Source organism: Lactuca virosa, chromosome 3 (assembly GCF_052849685.1).
Source record: "Lactuca virosa cultivar CGN04683 chromosome 3, Lactuca_virosa_CGN04683_v6, whole genome shotgun sequence".
NCBI classification, from domain to species: domain Eukaryota; kingdom Viridiplantae; phylum Streptophyta; class Magnoliopsida; order Asterales; family Asteraceae; genus Lactuca; species Lactuca virosa.
In genome coordinates this window covers 423,335,498-423,351,265 of record NC_136428.1, presented here as the reverse complement: position 1 = coordinate 423,351,265, position 15,768 = coordinate 423,335,498, and the positions used below count along the sequence as shown (strand labels likewise).

At 32.9% G+C, this 15,768-nt stretch overlaps 1 long non-coding RNA gene across 1 annotated transcript; it reads left to right on the top strand.

Moving 5' to 3' along the window:
- The first annotated feature begins 11,558 nt into the window (after positions 1 to 11,558).
- LOC145163219 (uncharacterized) lies at positions 11,559 to 12,070 on the top strand. The gene is made up of 3 exons (XR_013739653.1): positions 11,559 to 11,609; positions 11,685 to 11,867; positions 11,959 to 12,070. It is a non-coding gene; the product is annotated as an uncharacterized LOC145163219 (long non-coding RNA).
- Positions 12,071 to 15,768: the final 3,698 nt, after the last annotated feature.

The window sequence follows — 15,768 nt, the reverse complement described above, 5'->3', positions numbered from 1 at the left end:
GGTTCACGGCCCAATATTGTATAAAGGAATGGGTTTATGGCCCATTAGGGCTAATTAAATTATTTATGGCCCAACACGGCCCATTAGGGTAAATGGAATCATTTTTAGGCCCACATGGCCCAAAATGTTAAGTTTTAAGAATATGGGTCCAATTAGAACCCAATTAGGGTTTCTAGGCCCATCATAGTCAAGTTGAAAGTTTATTGGCCCAATAAGAGAGTCCTAGTCCATAATGAACTTGAACCGGGATTTCTAGGGTTTTCAACACATAATTGACTATAAAAGATGTAGTGATTGAGCATAGGGCATGATATTCACTTAGAGTACAAGTCATTACACTAGATGAATGTTTACACGAGAATAGAATTTCCTAGCTAAAATGCTAGTTGTGACAATGTAGCATGATATATTAAAGCTCTAGTTATTAATTATGGTTTATTTTGTCTTTTTTGCTTTGCTCATGCACTTGATGTCGTTGATAAACTGAGATTCTTAAGTGTAACTAAACCCCTTTTTACTTTAGAAACTAGTGAGCTCGCGTTTCGTATTCAACTCGATCACAATATCGTACTATTGTTTCCTTTGCTTGATATAGTGGAAGAGATCACTGAATAAAGTGTTATTTTTTTTATTAGTATTATGTAGAAATACTGGCAAATTATAGGAAATAGTAATGTATTTTACTTTATTTACCATTATAGGCAATGTAATCTACTTTATCCTGTACTTGGAATGTAAATCAGATTCTGGTTTTCTCTTATAACTTTTCTGAACGACATTTTTTGATTTTGATGTAGTTTTTAGATTCATTTTGCTGCAATTTGGACTATGATTTGGATAAACTTTGTTGCACATATTACTATAAAATCAAAACAAAATTGTACAAATTGCTCTAATATATAGTGTTTGGTTGGTGATGGGCGATTTTTAGATTCTGTCCAACAAATCAGAAGATTCACTACAACTGATATTATCCATTTTGGTCATTGATTTATGGTTTTTGGGGTTAATTTATTTAATTATTTCCCAGTTGTAGGCTTTTGTGTTGAATTTTGAGTTGGACTCATGTTGATGGCCAATGCTCCTCTAGGAGAACCATTTTCAGGGCTTGCAGTCTCTGGCATAAGCAAAAGCAATTCTAAAAGCAAGGTCGATAAGTTGAAATAAACTAAACTTTGATCGATATGGTAAACAAAAGTTTAAGATCTAGCTGAGGAAAAAAAACATGCATTCCTACAGGGCATGTTTAGAAGATTATCGTGTGAGTTTTCTTATTAGTTGTGCATGTGGATGTTCAATTTATACGTGATGTTTTCGAGTTTTCAATGTGACGTTCTTCGTAGGAATAAGAAAGATGTTGACATAAATCTTGGTCTAAAACTTCATCAATGTGTAATGTATACAATTTTGATGACATGCCCGATTATGTGTCAGGTAACTTCATATCTCTTGATTATCTTTGATTTCATCTTTTTCTCTTCCTAATAATGACCAATTTCATGCTTTCTAAAATGCGTTTTATATGAACGTACAAATTTTTTGAAATACGACACCATTATGCAACATTTGACGAATCTTGGCGTTGTTGGAAAGCAAATTGTGACTGAAAGGTTTTAATCATACGATATCTTTTGCATGTATTATACTTTCAGTACCTTGTTATTTTCATATTCAACATTAATGTTAATAGGTTCCTGGTTTACCGGATCCTATGGAGCAAATGATTCACTTATACATGAAGCTTATAAGTGAAGTCAAGAGCTGACTGGTGGACACATCTTGCTCTATAGGATCGTCAACATATGAGGAAAGGTGCCATAATTGATAGGATTAGTTGCAGGAGAAATCTAGGGTAATTAGCTTGCCGGTATTTGGATGAAGGCAGAACATGTATATTTATATGTGTGTATGATATGTATTTATAACAAGTGATGTTCATAGCTACTTTTCCCGTCTTACTTATAGGCACACGTATTTTAAAGATGGGTCACATGTTAGCGTAGAAGATGTTAGTGTAATTTTCACCACCACAATGTGATGGTTAGATTCTCAATCTTTTTCTTCAAAGGATTAATGAATCATGTAGCGTGGATGCAAGATTAAATTCTATGGATTATCACAATCCACATGATGTGTTATCAAGAATAAAATGAAATCTCATTACCCAACGTTCTTTTAAACAGGTTCGACTCTACCTTTTCCCAAACTAAGCAAGGGTTTAGGGACCCAAATTCTAAAGGGCCCCAATTTTAAAGCTTATTCACTAATTGTAGTCCAGAAAACTGATTGTTACGCACATCGCACGACTTACCTGACGCCATAATCAACAATCAAAGAGATAATTCGATTCCCACAAAACACACCTATTCTAGTGTTCTTCTTCCTTCTCGTCGGCTTCTCCTCCTATCCTCTAATCTCTATTCTAGTATGAAACGCAGAAACGCAACCATCGGCAACAGCCAACGACGATTCGATTAAGTGATTCTCGATCAATTGATTTGAAATCAGGGGCAGCATTGCAAGACCTCAACTGATGAACCGAAAGTCTGAAATGGTATATTTTTCCAATTTCCCTTATCTGATATTCTGATTATCTTCTAGTTCTAGTTTTGAGTTTTCTTGTTTTCCATTATCTATTTATCTCATCATCTGTGATTGTGGATTTATGGTAGATTAAGAATCTGATAAGTGTTATTTACTTATTTCTTGATTCTAGTATTGACTGATCTCATTATCTATTTATTTTAGAGACTCAGGATAGATTAAGAATCTCATAAGTTTTCATGTTTTCCATTATCTTCTCTTCTCAAGCAACAAATATTTCTAATCCATAATCCATTAATTTACTTCCAGTTTGTTGTTTGTTTATTTGTAATTGTCTTGGTGATTGTTATTATTAATCAAAGGGCCCTAAATTTTTGGTCGGCTTAGAGCCCCAAACTAGTTGAGCCGCCCCTGCTTTTAAAGAAGTAAGTTTTTCACATGGTGCTAATTTGTCCTAGGTAGGATTTCCTGGTTTTAGTTTTTGGGTAAGGAGATTGGTGCTTTTAAGTGGACTGTTATTTTGCATGTAGGCATCAAGTTTGTGTATTGTTTAACAATATATTTCCTGTTATGAAATTGATGTTGTTCAGAAGATAGTAATGCCTATATTGATCAATATCCATGGTATGAAGCAAAAAAGCACCATCTATTTCCCAACTAGATCAAGCCTGCAGATTCAGAGCCGCCTGTCACGAGATGACTCTTTCGACTAGTCAATACCGTGTGCCACTTAGCGTACTTCCGGCTAAGTCAAGCTAATTTCACTCCTTATGATGTATTATCGAAGTAGCAAGCAAGAAACTAAGGCTAAAGATTTCGACAAAGGAAACAAATGTGTATATTACTTCAAGCTCCTTATGTTACAAATAAACTCTTGATAGTTTGAGCAAATGTGCCCTCCTCCCTATTTATAAGGACATTACACCTCCTCAAGGGAAGTTTCTAGATCCCATGTCTTCCCGACTATTCTAGACTCTTCCAATGAGATCTACATGTAATTTATAAGACCCTATAATATACCCTACTGGTCTACGATGTCCTAGAGATTTCTAAGATGTCCCAACATTATCCAAATTGTTTTTGCGTGACCTAGCATGTTCTAGGTTTTTTTAAAGTCTTTCGAGTTATTCTAGCTTCGTCTAGCATCTTATGGATCATTTCTGGTCGCTACATATTTTTCTAAGGACTTCCATAATTTTCTAGCGTCTTCCAAGCTCCTATAGTGTGTTTGTAAATTCTCCGGAGTCTTCCTGGGGTATTCTTGATTGTTCCAATGTTCTCTAGACTGGAAACTTCCAGAAACTTGGTCAGTGACACGCCGCCACGGTTGGTTTATAAATGTTGCAAGGGAATAAACAATTTACAAGGTATATAGGACACTGGTGAAGAGTTCTTTGAGACGATAGACTTAAGGCTGCTTAGCAGGTTTGCTGCTCAAGATCTCTTTTGGTGTGTGTGTTTGTTCTACTAAGTTACCTCTAAAGCATATTTTTCTATCTTATGCAGTTGGTCCTTGACCACAATATTTCTGATTATATAACATCAAAGAACAACATTGTGTTGGCATACAACTAAGGATATGAGTCACACAAAATCATATGGGCTGACACATGGCCTTCCATTTGTGTTCAACCAACATGTGTTATTCCAGTTTACACATGAAGAGGCTCGGGATCATATCCAATATATGTTGTTATACCAAGCATTCTGATTTATAGAACACATATTTCCCATGAATCTAATAAGTTAATTAATCGGACATAAATACACAACAATACAACAATGGGCCTACATAACTGGACTAAACAACATGGTACCAGATGGGTATACAAGAATAAATAATTGGCTAACTAATGTACACTAATACTGATCCTAACAGCGAGAATGGGATTATGGGAAGGGGTACAACCCTTAAATGGAATAGTGTTTTCTGGTATCACAACCCTCAAAGACAATCCGAACCTGCTATTTAACATGTAAGTTGATCGATTCTTTGCCAGACTTTACCTGTTGCTGGGAGCAAGAGGGCTTGTAATTGTTCTCAACTAATTATGGCGCTTTTGTCAACGGCATGCCTGTATACGCTTTGAGGTTCGCAAATTGCCTGAAATTAAGGTTGGTGGATGCATCCAATACGCCGTGCAATGGCGTTTGGGAGTAACAAGACAAAAATCGACTTTCATACAAGTGGGAAAGAACCGATGAAAGAATTTGAACATGGCGTGACTCGAGTTCAGGGCTTTAACATATGCTTACTGATAGGAATTGAGTATTGCTGGGCCCAGATGCCATTAAAGCAAGTATCAAATATGTTTTGTCAAAGCCCCAATAAAAGATAAAATTTCACGTGTATGTCTAGACTTTAGCTTTTAGGACGTGAGAGTGAACAATCAGTCGACTGTGTTTCTTTGTTAATCAATTTCATCCTGAACAATACACTACTCATAGCATGGTCCTCCAAGGTCAATTGTTCTTTAATTTCATTATAAACCCTAATTTTATGTTTCTCATCAAATACCACGTTCTATTCCCAATGGTGATAATTTTCTTATCTTGCAGGTCTGATGATATTCTTTCGTGAAGCAACTTTCCATACTCAGTAGGAGATTTTTGGCGTGTTGGCCATATGTGAAAGCAAAGTTCAGGCTTGTATCCAACATGAAATAAAATAACTTAACTTCAGATACGTGGAGCAGGGTGATATTCTACACGCCAATTGACCTTGGAGGGATTGGCATGCTGTCAATGAGTAGTGTACAGTTCAACCAATTCCAAATCTCTATAGCTACATTGAGGTTATGTGCTTTCCAAATCGCTCTCATCCCGTGTCCTAATTTATTTATTTATTCTAATTTTTAAACAGCCATGGGAGACTGAGTTCATCGAGCTAGTCACAAGGTGTTTGGGCATGAAGAGGCAAGAAGCTCAGACACAGAACAGGGGTGTACCAATTGAAGATTTGCGATTGAGTACATATCTATACTTTATCTCTCTCACACACACACACCATTTTATATCGTAAATGGGAGCGGATATTTTTCTTTTGTCATTTTAAATACATTATTTTAGGATTTTCGGGATCATGGAGTACCTAGAATCAGCACATTGTTTAAGAATGATAGATGGACACTGGCATACGACAGAGGATGGAGGTTGAGAACAGAGTTTAAGCAATATCAGATTCTAAAATGGGATCCATATTGGTGGACATACGAGAGTGCTGATGGTCCACTTTGGAACTTGAGTAGTTACCAAACACTTGGTGGTGTTGAGTTGGGCCATTATGAGGTCAGACATATTTTATTCAAGGGAACTCAGTACGGTTTTCCTATCCTTTCATGAGTTCTTGTTGTCCCTTTTTGAATAATGTTTGCTGTCCTGACGTGATATAAACCAAAATTTTGTCAGTGATCCGTTACGGTTTCCCAACTTAGGAGGGGGTCTCGTTTGGAAGAAAGCTTCAAGGTATTGAGGATTTCTTGAACTACAAGAAGAAATTGCAGACCATCGTAGGTTCACTCTTTGGTTGTCAGTCACCTAAAGTTTGTTCTGATGAGCCAATTGGGTTCTACTGAAATATTCATGCGCACCAAAGACCTCACTTACCAAGATATTCACTTCACTTGTGGGAGCCGATCAATGCGACCGTGAAGATCTCTGCCTAGATAAGCTGTTAGATGAATCTGGAATAAAGACTGTGCAATACAAATCTAATAATTTGTGCAAGAGTTACGACATTAACCGTTTCATCCACTTAATTGGTTCATATTTGTGGCACATATCACAACACATCATGATTATTAATTTAAATGATACACCTTTGATAACGGAACATCCTTGGATTATTGGATTGAAGTGTAACTATCTCCGCATTCATGTTCCCTTATCAAATATTCTCAGACATGATGTACTTATATCTTTTTCTCTGGACAAAATTGTAAAGCATATAAGGCTGCTGAGATTTAAGTGAAATCGTCCAAACACATAGAATTAGAAGAAAGGTTAGCTTTATATCATTTGCATTTACATATATGTGACTCACACGGTGATAAAGGTCTGTGTCCAAGATCGATTGGCGTGAGAGAACAATGTCAGCTACAAACCTTTATCATCGTGTGAATCAACTCCCATAAGTGATCAGCAAAGAGTGAACCTACGCAAAGGATATAAAGGTAACCCTTTTTTCTAATTCTAAGTGTTGGACAGTTTCACTTAAATCTCAGAGGTGTTATACGTTGGAGTATAATTTTGTCTAGAGAAAGGAATATAAATACATCATGCCAGAGAATATTCTAAAGAAATTTATATGCATTGTGGACCTGGAAGCTCAGATTGCTGGCTACTTGTATGGTGGTGTAAGCGCCCGTGCTGATCCTAAAGTAGAGAAAATTCATTACATTGATATGCCGCCACAGTGCGGTACTAACTGTCACACCCCGCTAAAGCGGAAACACGAGGCGTGGCAGTATAAAGGGTTTCATAGCAAAAGTTAAAAGACAACACCAACCATAGTATTAAAAATCATTACAATTTTACAATGGGTTTGAACAACTTTTAAAAGAAATTACAATGTAATTTGAAATACAACACATGCGAATGCTCCTAAAAGTGAAGTGTCCCTAAGTGCCACTTACTCGATGATTCCTGAAAAAGCATGTAAAACGAGCGTCAACTATAAAAATAGTTGGTGAGTACTCACAGATAAACAAAATAATATTGGTTCCATGAATTGAAATCAAAGTTTTGATAAAAGTTTCCAATAATAAAAGTATATTGTTAAAATGAGTAAATAAGTTTGTAAAAACAAAGTTCTTTGTCATCATGAGAGATAAAGTATGTTGCCCAAATAAGATGCAACATTCATATTCTCATGGAATATAAAGTTCGTTACTCAAACGAGTAAACAAGTTTCATTGCTAAAATGAGCAATCAATTTCGTTGCTACAAGGAGCAAACAATTTCATTGCTAAAACATGTATATAAGTTTTCAGTAATAAAAGTTCATTGTTGTAATGAGAAACAAAGTTCATTGCTATAATTAATAACAAGTTTATTGCTATAACTAGAAACGAGTTTGTATGTGTATGAGCAAACAATGAGTCTCAACCAAACCTATGATTGAAGCCCTATCAAGATCTATGCTTATCGTTCCATAGATGAATATGGTATCATGCACTCCAGCAATAGGGCGAGTGAGGAGTTGTCAATTCCTAATAGCGCTATCCATAATGACCATTGGCTCAAAGAGTTAATGGTTAGAGATAAGGGAAGGGCCTTAGTACGATAAGTTCTCATGTTCCGTGTTGCATAGACATACATAGAGAGACATAGCAATAAAATAGCAATCATGTTTGATACAAATCAATTTAAATACAACATTCAAATAATAGTTTTTCGGGACATGCTTTTCCACCCCAAAACATAAAAACTGAAAATAGTGGAGTGCGTGAATACTCACAATATGCAAAATATAGCAACCAAGTTTATACGATTCAAATAAATACAACGAACATAAATAGTTTAGGACATGCTTTTCCACCCCAAAACGTAAAAGTCAAAAATAGGGGAGTGGTGAATACTCACAATATGCAAAATATAGCAACCAAGTTTATACGAGTCAAATAAATACAACGAACATAAATAGTTTAGGACATGCTTTTCCACCCCAAAACGTAAAAACCGAAAAAAAGGGGAGTGGTGAATACTCACAATATGCAAAATATAGCAACCAAGTTTATACGAGTCAAATAAAATACAACGAATAATAAATGGTTTTTGGACATGCTTTTCCACCCCAAAACATAAAAACTGAAAATAAGGGGAGTCGTGAATACTCACAATGCATTTAGATGATGCAAATGGTGCCTTGACTACGTTCCACGTGTACCACTACCGATTCCTACAATAATGGTATTCGCTAGTGAGTCTCTAATCGAAATCTAACACTAGTATACTTACTACTACAATAGAATTATGCCAATAATGTGTCAAAATTTAATATTGATAAGTTACAAACATTTTTTGCTGTGGAAATTAAGTTTCAAAGAATCAATTGTTATATAACAATTTAAGTGGAAAATTTCCATTATTGAAATGTTAATATTTAACATTTTAGAGGTGTTCCAATGATTAAATATTCAAAACTAAATCAATTTAGTTCTAAACTTTCTCAAACTTTGCATTTAAGTTTTAATTGAAGTCAAAGACCTTAAGATAAATTTTCTTGAATTTTTGATTTGTCTGACTATTTTTCATGATTTTAGTTTCTTGAATAACCATAAAATCATGAAAAATCCTAAACAGTTAATAAAAATTACCAAACTTCAGATTTTGGTTCTAAATGTACTAAAAGACTTCTAGATAAATTTTCATGGATTATGAATATGTATAACCATTTTTCACATATTTAATTCTCTAAATAGATACAAATTCATGAAAAATAGAAATCAGTTATGAAAATACCCCAAACTTTTTATAACAATGTCATTACACATACTTAAGCTGGGAAAAATATAAAAAGGGGTTTCTAAACTGTTTAACCTAATTTTATGATTTTTATGCATTTATTCTAATAAAAATGGGGATAAATAGAAAACAGTTTCCAAAATTACCCAAACTTTTTGTGATATTGTTATTAAACATTCTTAAGTTGGGAAAAATATAAAAATTGATTTCTAAACTGTTTAACCCAATTTTATGATTTTTGAGCATTTATTCTAATAAAAATTTAAATAAATTGAAAACAGTTTCCAAAATTGCCCAAAATTTTTGTAACACTTTTATTATACATGTAGAAGCTGTGAAAAATATAAAATGTATTTTTCAATTAGTCTTTCTATTTTTCTTTGTTTTATCCTCTTAAATAATCATTAATTGGAGAATAATTATTAAACAGTTAAAGTAAATTACCAAAATTTTTGTACACTTCATTTACAGAGTAAATAATCTGGGAAAAATACGAAATGTGGTTTTTATATACTGAAATCCGATTTTGTGTATTTAAGTGTATTTAATCTTAGAAAATAGGAGACAAATAGTATACAGAAGAGAAAAATCATCAAAATTTTTATGTAGCCTCCTAATGTACTACAAAGTGTTCTGGTAAATTGTCATGAATTTTGGGTGAGCAGAAATATTTTTCCTGTTTTTAGTCCATAATATACACAAAAATCGAGGAAAAATAGGAATACATTATGAAAAATTCTGAAAATATTTTTCTAAGTCTTCCACAGAGAGTATAAGCTGCGAAAATCATTTTATAACCTTTTCAAGTTATCTAAAGCGGTTTTATGATTTATTGGGGCTAAACAAAAAGAAAATTCAAAACCATATTAAACAGTAACAAAAATCGATGAAACTTAATGAGCGATCATTATTTAGCATAGGGGTCATCCACGAATTTAACTAGGATTTATAGACCTCAGAGAGTATTTTATATGATTTATTGCCCTATTTTCTTGCATTAATTATAGTAATTCGAGATAAATGAATTATCTTCTGGAAATTTACAGAGCATCTTATTTTGTTGATGGGAATCTGGGAAAAATCGGATTTGGTCAGAAAAGGAGTTTTAGATATTTATTTGGAAATAAATCCTTCATGAACATATTTGAAAGCTTTTAACAACATACTTTGATGATCTAGCATCTAAGCTTGAAGATCATCACATGCATGTTTGTTTGAAGACCATTCATGAGTTTGAAATGTTCAAAAATCATTTTTGAAAGAAAACTTAGAGTGTATGTGGTGATTTTCCACCAAAACTTGTAGAAAAGTGCATTTCCATGGTTTTGACTTAGGTTTAGGTCATGGATCTTCACCATTTTGTAACATGCAAGATGTTTTTGGTGAAAATCTACCACCATCATCATCAAAACTGAAGTGAATGAACATGCACACATATTTTCTAATAGAAAGGTGTAGAAGAAGAAGGAAATGCAAGAAAATCCTTAAAAACTTGAAGGAAAATGAAAGGAAATCGTGTTCTACCTTAATGAACACCACTACATGATGAAGATTTTGTGTTTGAGGTGTGTTCTTGGACTAGTTTTCTGGACAATTTCGTGGTTGAGGGAGAGAGGAAGAGAGAGTAGAGAGAAAATGAAGTGAGGGAGTGTGAGAGAGAAAGAGATGGAGTGGGTGTGTTGGGAAAGTGATTGAGTGTGTTGGGAAGAGGAGAGAGAGAGAGAGAGAGAGAAAGAGAAATCCGACTTTTGATGTTATAATATCTCTCTCCCTTTCATTTGTCTTTATAAATTTTAAATATTTTATAAAAATATCAATTATTTATAAAAGATGCAACTTAACCAAGTTTGTATGCATAAAAGTGTTGATTTTTGGTTTATAAATTAAGGGTAAATGTTAATGAGTTAAATTTCATTTTCCTTGAATGCATTTTCATAATTTTAATTGTTATAAGATCATATTATAAGGTTCATGATTATTTTTATAGAATTTTTAAGGTTAAAGTTTATAAATGTGAGTTTTTAGGGCATTTAGGGTTTTTGAGAGTTTGTAAATCTTTGGATATCAAAATTACTTGAATTTTGAGACTTCAAACTATTTTAGAGTTTCATAACTCTTATTCAAATTAAAAATATTGTTTGTAATTTATTTTTAGCGGTTTATTGGCATTCTATGTAGTGATTCCGAGATTCAAACGAAATTGAGGAATCAAGTATACTAGTCCTACTCTTCAACTTTGACTTAAGTTTCTATGAGACTTTGACCTAATTTCTACTTCTAGGTCAAGTGCATAATGTGTGTATATGATTCATGAAAAGGTGTTCGAGTCAAAGAGTGACCTAAATACGGATATTCACTACAGTTAAGTAGTTGTAGAATTCACATACCAATGTGAAATCCAAGCACATAATCCATTGTTTCTAATTGTTTCCAAGTTTCTAGTAGGTTATAACTTAGCTTCTAGTTACTAAGTCTAGTATGTGTAGTGCCTATATATGCAACTAAGTCTAGTCAGATCTAGAACTGACTCGATTTTTGACGGTTGTCACACTAACCAACAAGTGCATCTTCCCTCAAATCTCACTCGGCTATCACCACAGGTTTGTACTTCAAGTGATGCCATTGAACCAGAAAAGCTATTGGTGATTACCTCTTAAGAACCAACTTTTTAACAGGACATGAGCTTTCATGCTTGGCTGTTGGTGAACAACAAGAAATGGGATCCGGAGAAATCTATCATACTCACATGCAGTTTCGCTCCGGGTTTGTGCTCTTTAACAACATAAAATCTAACACAAACGGATAATGAATGCGTCCATGAGAAGGTTGAGATGATTCTCAGTGGCCCTTTCTATATGGTAAGAAGCTTTTGCCTATGCCATCTGGACCCTTTTTAATACCAGTGCAATTAGTTATCTTTTATATATTAATATCTCAGTTACCTAACAGCAACGGGGCTTGGAAGGTTGAGATAAATAAATACACTTGGTGTGCCAATATGCATAGGGGTAAAGCTAGGGAATCCACGAGCCTATCATCATGATAGGCTGAGTGAGATAGGGATGCATTCTCTTGAAACAAACATTTCTGTTGACGAATGATATGATTTTGTAGTTCAAATGCCACAATGATCTTATTGATGTTCATTTACACACTCTATATGCGAGTCTCTCTCTTTTCAGTTTCATTAGAAAATAACACAATACACCTAATGCGTGTTGTCTTACTTCCTCTCTTTATACTAGAAACACTTTCCCTCATCTAACCACATATGCCATCTTAGGTGGTGTTTAACTTAATACGCTTAGGTTCAACTATATATGACTGTTTCTAACTTAATGCTAAAAATTATCCAAGGTGGTTAAGATAAGAAAAGGGTGTGCTCTGCATTCAGTGATGGTTCTATACTTCTATATTTCCTTTTCAAGAATTTCCTTCATTTTGCCAAAATGAAATAATGAACTAGGAGTTGAGTGGGAACCTTGGCCGATGATGAAGCATGCTATCTAGGCCTTTTATATTTGTATGTGGTGTTCGTTTTGAATTTATTATGTTGCTTTGCTTGCAGCCTAAAGCATGATTAAACCTTTTATGATTAAAATTTTTAGCAACCAGTCACTTAGGTAAAAATAGCAATCCACTGTATATCCACACTTACATTCGAGGTAAATTTGTCTTTCTATCGTGCTCCGTTAAGGGCAAATTGGTATTTTTATACATAGCACTGTTGGGAGCAATTTGATATTTTTATGTTGTAATAAGAAGAGACAATAGTAGGAGCCTTTGATAAAAAATAATTTTGATAACAAATAATCTGAAGTTGCAATAGAAAAAAGAATGAATGTATGATGCTATATCTTGCTATAAGCGTTAGTGTTATCAATGTACAATGTTGTAATAGAAGAAAAATGAGAGTATGATGCTACCTACAATAAACAAATCAATGAAAGTATATCTTTTAAATTATGTGTTAGTAAACAACTTTGCGCGATAGAGAAAGAATTTGAAAAAGTCGGTCTAATTTTAAGCACAATTGTATTTTTTTTAAGCATTTGAAAAACCATCAAAGCATTAAAAGTTAAAATTACAATGTTGTAATAGAATAAATAAAAGTAGGAAGCTATAATACACAAATAAATAACAGTACGTTGCTATTTCTTGTATTAGCCCAAAGAAAAAAATCCATAAAACCATAAACCTATGGCCTCCACTTCACAGTTCACCTTATTCTTATATTCTTTGATAATCTGAACCCCCTCCAATCTTTAGGTTTTTCTTGTATTGTATGCTAAATTAACAATTAGTAATGTGGAAAAATTTTCAATGCAGTTTAAAGAATGAATACATCTCAATGCTTCAAGGATGATTGGGAAAACACCACCTGTCATGATACAAATCATAAGAAAATAAATTTCAAGATTAAAGTTGTGATCTTTGTTATTCAAAATAAATTAAAACCTTACTTCCTTGACATGCTCTGCACAATATCCTTTGAGATTGCATGTTAATAATCCAGTTTCATAAGTTGGAACTTTTGACTATATTTGCCCTCTAAATAATAGATGCCTTCAACCGAGATAATGCAAGGTATAAAGTATGACAAAAACTTACCAGTCTCTTGACCTTGAACCTCTTTATATTGTACGAACCGAGACCTCAGTGCCACATCTAATTCTTGGGTTTTATCCAATGCTAATAATTGATTGTCTAATTTTAAATATTCAACATGATATTATCAATTTCAAAACTCATATCCAAACAACTTTCAGTAAAAAACAAGGAATTTTCTAATATGTGTCGCACATATAAGAAACATTAATTAAAGTATAAATTATAAGGAATATTACCATAATTAAATATGATAAACATTAATTATAAATAATATTCTTTATAATTAATGTTTTTTATATTTAATTATGGTAATATTACATATAATTAATTTTTATCACTTTTAATTATGGTATTATTTTTTATAATTAATACTTCAATTAATGTTTTTTATATGTGCCATCCTTAGGGGCACATATTAGAAAATCCCAAAAAACAATAAGCATAGTTGAATAAATAGTTCCATCAACAAAATATTTGAACAAAAACCACATGTCGTTATAAATAAAAGGATAGAAAACCATGATCTTTTTCTATGATCTGAAAGTAATAACGTGATCTATACATCATAAATGCCACTGAAAACATCAAAAATCCAAACTTATGAACATAAGGACACATAAGATTTTCATAACTGTGAATGTTACAAATCTGAATCCTTGTTTAAGCTTTGTTTAACACCTTTTTTCTCAATAGATCCAATAGATTAGTCATTAGAGCATCCCACGTAAAGTATCAATATTTCACGATGGATGAGATTTATTGAAAGAAAATATTCAATTAATCAATATTGCAAAAGTTCAATGTCACAAAAAGAGCATAATTAAAAACACCATAACTACTCAAAATCCACAAAAGAAAACCATAAAAATCGACAAACAAAAGAGAAGATACAGTTTCCTTGACATTGAGCGTTGGAAGTCATTCCACTCTGGTATGTTTCTCCGAGAAGGTAAGAAGAATAAGAAAAAGAGTAAAGTAATTCAATCTTCGTGTTAGGGTTCAATTATACCCAATTGTTGGCCAACACGGATTATAGGTGGAAGTCACATAAGCATTTTACCTAATCAGTAAGTGAGAAACCGTCTACATGAAGTCATAATTGCAACAAATTAAAAAGTTAATGACTTAATTGAAAAAAAACGGTGTCAATATCGCAAAAAAGCAAAAACTTAGTGACTTTTGTGCAATTTACCCATAATTTTAATATATAATTAATAATATACTAAAAACAATTAAATGAAGATAAAAGATAAAGAAAATGTATCAATGTTATTTTATATGAGTAACAGATCTACCATACAAGAAACTGAAACCATAAAATTTCATTTGATATCATGATGGTTGACTTCGATAATCATCAAAATCAAAAATTAATTCGACAACTGTATTACAAATTTAACTATATGATTTAAACTATTTTAAAAAACAATTTTTTACTACAATAAACAAAAGACAATACGGTAACGATGTGATATAGATGCACTTCTTGTTATCATCTCTTCAAGTTTATATATAGTCTTATAACCTTGTCTTCCACCCCAAACGAACCTGCAAATGGATCAAATTTATCCATTAATAATAATTATATTTAAATAATTTTCAGTGTCTTTCTTATCGCTTAATAATTTATACCATTTTACTTGGGCAAATTCATATTACAAAAACGTAAGAGAAACATAGAAACAAATCTTCAATAAAGTTTATATATAATATAACCAAACGATGGAAATGTTCAGAAAAGAGAAACTCACACTTGCCGATTGCAATCAAATTTGTAACGCCCGCAGATTTGGGCTAGTCAATTTAGAGATAATAAGCGTTAAAAATGACTTTTTGATAGAAGATTATTTATGATAAGTAATCTTAACCAAATTTATAGTATATGTCACAAGGATTCTGCACATACAAAGAATGCTGAAATTCGACTTATAACGAAGAAGTTATGACCCGTTGAAGTTTCACAAATAAACCGACACGACTCTTCGTAACGTAAAAAGTAAACTTTTGATAAAATACTTTTTAGCCTTAGTGATCTAAACGAGAGTCGTAGTATTTGTTAAACCGAGAGCGTGCATATAGAGAATGTCCAAATCTGACTTCATTTGAAGAAGCTATGATTTTTTTAAGATTCAGCGTAGTAGTGTACAA